Source organism: Mustela putorius, unplaced genomic scaffold, assembly GCF_011764305.1.
Source record: "Mustela putorius furo isolate JIRA1106 unplaced genomic scaffold, ASM1176430v1.1 tig00000813_pilon_pilon_pilon, whole genome shotgun sequence".
NCBI classification, from domain to species: Eukaryota; Metazoa; Chordata; class Mammalia; order Carnivora; family Mustelidae; genus Mustela; species Mustela putorius.
The window spans coordinates 7,476,950-7,484,161 of NW_025421485.1; the positions used below are offsets into that span (position 1 = coordinate 7,476,950).

Genomic DNA, 7,212 nt, shown 5'->3' on the forward strand with positions numbered 1-7,212 from the left:
GATGGGTGGGTGTCCATTAGCAATATGTGGTATTGTTTGGGAAGGTCTTAAACCTCAAGGTCGCCTGGGTGGCTCAGTCGGTTATACTGCTGCCTTCGGCTCCGGTCATGCTCCCAGGGTCCTGGGATGGAGCCCCGCGTCGGGCTCTCTGCTCAGCGGGGAGTTGGTGCCTCTCCCTGCCTGCTGCTCCTTGTGTGTTTCTCTCTCTCTCTCTGTCAAATAAACAATTCTTTAAAAAAATTAACTTCATATAAATGGTTTCACATTATACGTGAAACCAATGAAATCTGCTGTTTTTGTCTGGCATTGTGTTTTTGAAATTTATTCACATTAATGTGTGCAGCTTGATTCCATCAATTCTAACTGCCATATTCTAGACTGTTTTATGATTTTACCAAAACTATTTGTCCTTTTTTGTGTTGATGGATATTTGAGTCTTTTCCATTACTCCACAGGAAAAAAAAAAAGAAATGGTTCAGTGTCTGCTTGTGGACGTATTTCCTTTGCGCACAGTGTGAGAATTTTGAGGAGTAGCTAAGGCATAGCACAGGTGTATCTCCAGCCTCTCAATCTCCTCTTCCAGTTCTCCCTCATCACCTAGATTTCTAAAGGTTCATGTGGCCAGAGCAGAGTCCTCACACCTCTGCTCTTCTCTATCTGCCCTAATTATTAGGAGATGTTATCTGATATTAGTCTTTCAATATTACCCAAGGTTACTATCTCTAGTCTGGACATAAGCCCCAAAGTCTACCTTCCCTATATCCACCTGTTCACTTACCATCTCTTCTTGGATATGTAAAAGGAATATGCATATATGGTGGATACTGTGAGTGCTCTCTTCCAGGCACATATATTTCTCATAATGCTTTTTTTTTTTTTTTTTTTTTAAATTTTATTTACTTGACAGAGAGAAATCACAAGTAGGCAGAGAGGCAGGCAGAGTAAGGAGGAAGCAGGCTCCCCGCAGAGCAGAGAGCCCGATGTGGGGCTTGATCCCAGGACCCTGGGATCATGCCCCGAGCCAAAGGCAGAGGCTCTAACCACCGAGCCACCCAGGCGCCCCTCTCATAATGCTTTTTAAAAAGAATCTTTGTGTACAGTTGATGCACAGCGTGACATCAGTTTCAGGAATACACTGCAGCATTTCGTGCATGATGCCATGCTCCCCACAAGTGCAGCTCCCTCCTAACACTTTCGTGAGGTGGGAGAATGTGACTCCTCATCAAGAAAATAAGAAACGTGTTACATGTATCGGGTTTTTTCTGGGAAGCGAAGTCACAGAGAGTTGGTGCAGGAGGCTATGGAGACCAGACCTTCAGGGATTCACCTGTAAGGGGGGAGTGAGGGGAAGAGAACTAGGAAAAGTTCACGGCAGTACAGTTAGAACAGAGCCTTAGGTGATCCTATAAGGGCTTTTGGAGCTGGGATGGACCATCAGATTTGTTCCAAATTGAGTCAAGAGCTGTCTGTGTTTCCCCTTGTCAACTGTCGCCCGAAGTGGGCCCGTTTGGGGAGAGGACATCTCCTCTGGGCTGGATGGCTCTCTTTATAGGGCATATAGGCATGCAGGGTGATCCACTGGTGCCCAGCTATCCAACAGCAGGGATAATGAATGCTTCAGACCCCCCAGGGAATTCTGGGCAGCAGAGCCCTGCATCCAGTGCACAACCGCATGCTGAGGCTGTCTGAGGCCCTCACCCACTTTTCTGCTCCTGCCATTCCCGTCATCACTGAGTGTGAAGACGGTGAGAAGGGAAGGCAGAACCATGTCACTAAGTCATTGCATAAAAAGCAGCTGTTCTGGAGAATTCTCCAGTCCATGGTGGGCATGGCCTCAGTGAGAAGCAAACTTGTGTTTTACACCGTTAAGATTTGCTTTTCTTACCACAGTGTAAGCCTGGCCCAAACTGACCAAGTCAATACCTCAAAAGGAATGTGTACAAAACCAAGTTCCTGATTCCCCACCTCCTCCAAACCCGCTCCTTTCCTCTGTATCCAGGATCTTAGTCAATGGAAATTCCATTCTTCCTGCTTATACGTTAAAAACTCAGGTATAACACTGAGTCTATTTCAAAGCCAGTTAACTCTTCCCTTAGAATTGTCGGGAGTTACTGGTCTCTCACAATGCCAGCATTACTGCTGCTCCAAGCCACAGACATTTCTCTCCCTGATTACTGCAGTCATTCCCTAACTGATGTCTTCCTTCTGCACTCACTGCTCTCTATGTCAGCAGAGAAGGCAGGGGGATCCTATAAGATAATGCTCTGCCTCAAACCAAAAAGCCAAATCTTTCAAGGAGCTACAGGCATTCATCATCTGGTCCTATGTTACTTCCCCAACCTCAGCTGGCATCATATTCCCACTGGCTCATGCAGCTTCACTGATTCCTTGCACAGTCAGCACACCTGCCATGCCTCTCACTTACAACATTTGTGCTCATTGTCCCGCCAGCTAGCCACTAGATCTCTTACTTCCTTCAGGGCTCTACTCAGATGTCATCTTAATACTGAGGTCTTCCTTCATCACCACAAACTTTTAAAATAATACATCGAGCAATCAATTGTGCTTTAGTGTTCTCTAGAACATACCGCATCATGAGACATATTGTAAATATTTTTAAATTAAAAGACTAGCTCTGCAAAGGCAAGACTTTCTATATTACTCACTGCTGTATCTGCTGTACCAAGAGTAGCCACTCTTACACTGAATCTGTATTTGCCGAACAAGTGAATTGAATATATGAGGTTGCTCATTAGTACTAATGGTGTTTAGATTCTATTGGATTTTCTATGGAAAATGTATTATATTTGCATATTACATTTTCTGTGGAAAATATATTACATATTACATTACAAAATATATTGCATATTACAGAGCTATTTTACCTCTTACTTAAATCTTTTAAAAAAACATATAACAGTGAATTTTCATGTCATCCTTTCTCAGGGGCCTTGCTCATCTTCTCTGTCTTGTTCCAATTTTAGTCCATGTGCTGTCAAAGTGAGCACTGTGACTTAAATCCTAAAATCTCTCTTTGCTTTGCTTTTTGTTTTCTTTTCATATTGCAATGGCTAAGATTAGTCGTTCAACTCCTGAGGGTTTTTTTCTATGAAAGAGAGCTGAATTTTATCTAGTTATTTTTCTGAATCTGTAGAAATGATTGGTTTTCTAATAGTTTGGTGGTTTTCTAATAGTTGATTAATTTTTTTATGTTTAACCATCCTTAGATCCCTGTAGTAATCTGCTCGATTTTTGAAATCTATGTCAGAATGCAGAGCTCGAGAGACATGGGCTACAGATTCCAACTAAATGAGGCCACCATCCCTTAAAGACAACTGTTTCCATGTCACAGACTCTTCCACTGACAGGAGTGGTGTTTCTTGAAGCTATTTGAGGTAAAGCTTTTGAAGTCAATACCTTCAGGAGCCTGACAGATATTGTGAATTACTAAACCAGGCTAGAGATGAAGTTTGATAAGCAGGAGAGCTCACATTAGAATATAGTGGTCAGGAATTAATCAGTATCAACCAATTGTTTCCATGAGTAAATGAAGACCCCATGTTGCTAGATAACATGATATTTGGTCAGGAAGACAGGCAGATGGACTTTTACAGTGTAAGCCAATTTTTAAATGCTTTTAATTAATTTAAATTTATGAAAGAAGATATCATGTGGTCCAAGTATAATATGGCACTAGGCCAAGTTAGGACTATGAGTTTGAGACCTCCAGTGTTCTAGAATAAGTTCGTGTCCTTGTTTGGTTTTAATAGACATCTTAATAGACATTTTAATTCTATTTTTTTTTTTATTTTTGATTCCTCATTTGTAAATTGAGAATAACAATAGTCATCTCCCTGAGTTGTGGTGAGTAAATATGTTTCAGAAGCATGAAAGCAATGTTGAAATAAAAGAAAGTTGGCTACGGCTTCTAGCCTGGAAGTGCATCATTCTAGATGAAAAGACAAAAGAGATGATTTAGTTTATGTCCATCATCCCTTGAAGAAACCAACTTTGAGAGTGTTAGGGTACAGAGTCGACCACCCCTCAATTAGACAGAGAGCACTCTCGATAATGCAAGTCACACAGCGAGATTTATTTCTAGCTAGCTGGGGTCCAAGTATCTGCCTGGCACAGCGGGTTTCAACAGGGACCCCAAGCACTCAAAGCCAAGGGTTTATACAGCATTTTCAAGGCACTTTTCCATAGCTAAATACATACCTTGCACCCCACTTTGACAGTTTAACTTTGTTTAACCTTTTGCCACCCCGGCATCACCCTGGCGGTTAAGTGAGATTTAGGTTTAGAGGAAATTTAACTTTATTTACATTTCCTTCTGCCTCAGCCTCCTTCAGTTTTTTGGTGGGGAGGGCGACCTCAGTTCCTTGAAGAACTGAGCCACCTGTCCCTGGAAATTGGGCCATTGAAGAGATAGCCCTTTTTGTTGTAAATCACCAGGACATTTGCAAACCAGGGAGACTCCTGTCTTGCAGGATTGTGATTTCTGCAAGTGAACCATTTGTTTTTCTTTAACATTTGTCCCTGTGGCGCCATTGGCCATCGCCTAACCGCCCTGGGGGTATATGATTAAGTTGTTTCTTAGGTTTTAGCTACTTCCTCTTACCTCAAGTCAACGTAAGCCCTGTGGACTGGTTAGGGATGCTCGGTAAAATGGCTTCCAGCCTTCAGGATGGCCATTCTTATGCTAACCCACTCTTAAAGTGCAAGGTGCTGGCTTTTGCTTTGCCAAGATGGCTGTACTTATGTCAGGGCCAGACCCAAGGTGGGTACAGCCTTGTTTTTCTTGGCCTCCACACCTGGAGCTGGTTTCCAGGACTTGTTTTTAAGTCCCTTGGGGGAAGGGGAGCAGGGACAGTTTAAGGGTTAAACAACAAAGTTATTGTTGAACCTCATGGAAGCCCCTGGCTTAAAAAAAAAAAAAAAAAAAAAATATAAATATATATATATATATATATATATATATATATATATATATATATAATAGGTCCTTACAAGAGCAGCCCATGAAATAGATGGATGCAAATAGCAAGGAACTGGAGCGTCAATACATTTTCCCTTCCTACTATCGAGCATGACCCAAGTATTATTCATCATAAAAAATGGAGAAATTAAACCTCTCCTCGCTAGATCTCAGATGGTACGTCAGACATTCGCCAGGAAGCTCGGGTTATAGTTCACCACATGGTGGGCAGGCGCAGCGCATCGCCAGTCACTCCCCCTCTGTCCCTTCATCCCTCATGTCTGCGAGGATGGGCACTGTAGGGCCCACAAACATGTAAGATACCAGAGTCCAGTCCTCAGGGAGATTCTAGGCTGAAGAGGGAGATCAGCCAAATGAAGGACGATCGATGGCCCTAGGTAACTTGAGGAGGAAACATGGCTACCAGACACCAGTCATGGCCTTGCCAGTGCCTGGCTAAGATGGCCAAGATTCTGTGCCTCAGTTCAGTGTGGAAAATGACTGTTTGTACCAATGGAGGGACTAAATGAGATGGAATATCTGTGGCAAGCATGAGCAATTGGCAGGAAGTGAGAACTCAGTGATTGTTTTTTCTGTTCTGTCTAAAGAGAAGCAAAATACTGCGAAGAGACACCTTGGCTGGTCAAAGAGAAGCCTTGGGAAGGCAAGGCCAGGCAGCCTTGTAAACCGGGTTCCAGAACATGGGTTGGTTCCACAGGCAGGGACAGTCACCCTATAGGGCGCAGAAAGTTTTCCAAAACAGGGACCAGAGTGAACGAAAGCTCCGAGTGGGGAATGTAGGGCAGATGTGAGGGTACAAGCTGGGATCCTCCAAAAGCCCTCCAGCTGTGGACTGGCTCAGGACCCCCCCCCCCCCACGGGCTTTGGGCAGGCTCACTGGCCGTGGGCAGAAAAGTCCAGTGTTTCTCCCGGGCTCGGGCTCGCAGGAATCTGGCTATAAGGAGTCTGTCAGAGGCCCTGTTTGGGGTGCACTCGGGGCAGAGTTGCTGCGGGCTGGGGCCGTGGAAGGCCCCCAGACGGCCCCCCGCGGCCGGGGCCAGGCGAGGGCACACCTGCAGTGACATCAGTCCCCCGCTCACCTGCCCGAGCCAGCGGAAGGGCTCTGGCGATGCCGGGCAGGCTGGGGGCAGGGGTGCATCTGCGGGAGCCCACAAACGAGGCAGTGAGCGGCCCCTGATTAAAATGCAGAGCCCGAGAGAGGGCGAGGCCGCAGCTGGACAGCAGCTTCTCCGAGTCACTTGAAAAAGCCTCTCTCACAGCTGGAGAGAAAAGAGGCCGGCGCCACTGGCCGGCCATTGTGAAATGCAAAGAGCCCTTCTTCGGGCGGAAGCAGCAGTTCACCCAGCTGTCGAGCATTTGAAATGTAAAAACCCCGGGGCTCCTGGGGAGGGCAGAAGACAGAGGCCACGTCAGAGGAAATGCAAGCTGCTCAGGGGGCTGAGGAAACCGTGGGCTGAGGCGCTCACTTTGAGCCATCAATAAGGCTTTCAGAGAGCGGGGCAGAAAACCAGTTCCGGAGGGAGGGCAGGAGAGGGGCCGCCCCGGGGGCTGCAGCCGCGACCGGGCACGCGGAGATCCAGCCCGGGCGCCGCTGGCACCGCGGCCCCCCTGCCCGGCGGCCCCAGGGCCTCCCGCGTGCACCCCGCCCTCCCGCCCCCCCCCCCCGCCCCGCAGCCGCCGCTGCCCTCCCCCTGCACGCGCCCCCTGGCCGCAGCCACCGCCACCACGGGGGGCCCTGCCCCATGCCCAGCCTCACCGCCCTTTCCGGAGGGGAATTTCTCAGTCCCCAGTCCCCTGGCCTCCCGGAGGGCCCCAAAGCAAGCTCACTCTCTCTCCCTGTCATTTTTAAAGTTCCCCTGAATCCCGCCTCCAGGCCCGCCACAGGGAATCCACAGAATCCGGCAGTCCTTCTCCAGGGTCTTGAGTCCCACGAACTTCTCGTTTAGCAACAATGTATCAAGGAGCCGGCAGCAACAATGTATCAAGGAGCCGGCAGCAACAATGTATCTAGGAGCCGGCATTTGTCAGCCCTTCTGCCACCTGCTAGGAATAAACGGTGAGCACACACCGTCTTCCACCTGGGGAGTTTCCGGTCCTCAACTCTACACAGGCAGGTGACTGACAAATGCAATTATGTGTAAATTCTCCAAGAGAAGTCCTCTAATCTCTGGGAGCCTCTGTCGCAGGCGCTGGGCCGAAGCAGGGCGGTGTAA

General features: G+C 47.3%; 1 non-coding gene across 1 annotated transcript; it reads right to left on the reverse strand.

Annotated features, from left to right (window-relative positions):
- Nucleotides 1-2,905: 2,905 nt before the first annotated feature.
- On the reverse strand, nt 2,906-3,008 carry LOC123393327. Its single transcript, XR_006608094.1, has one exon. It is a non-coding gene; the product is annotated as a U6 spliceosomal RNA (small nuclear RNA).
- Nucleotides 3,009-7,212: the final 4,204 nt, after the last annotated feature.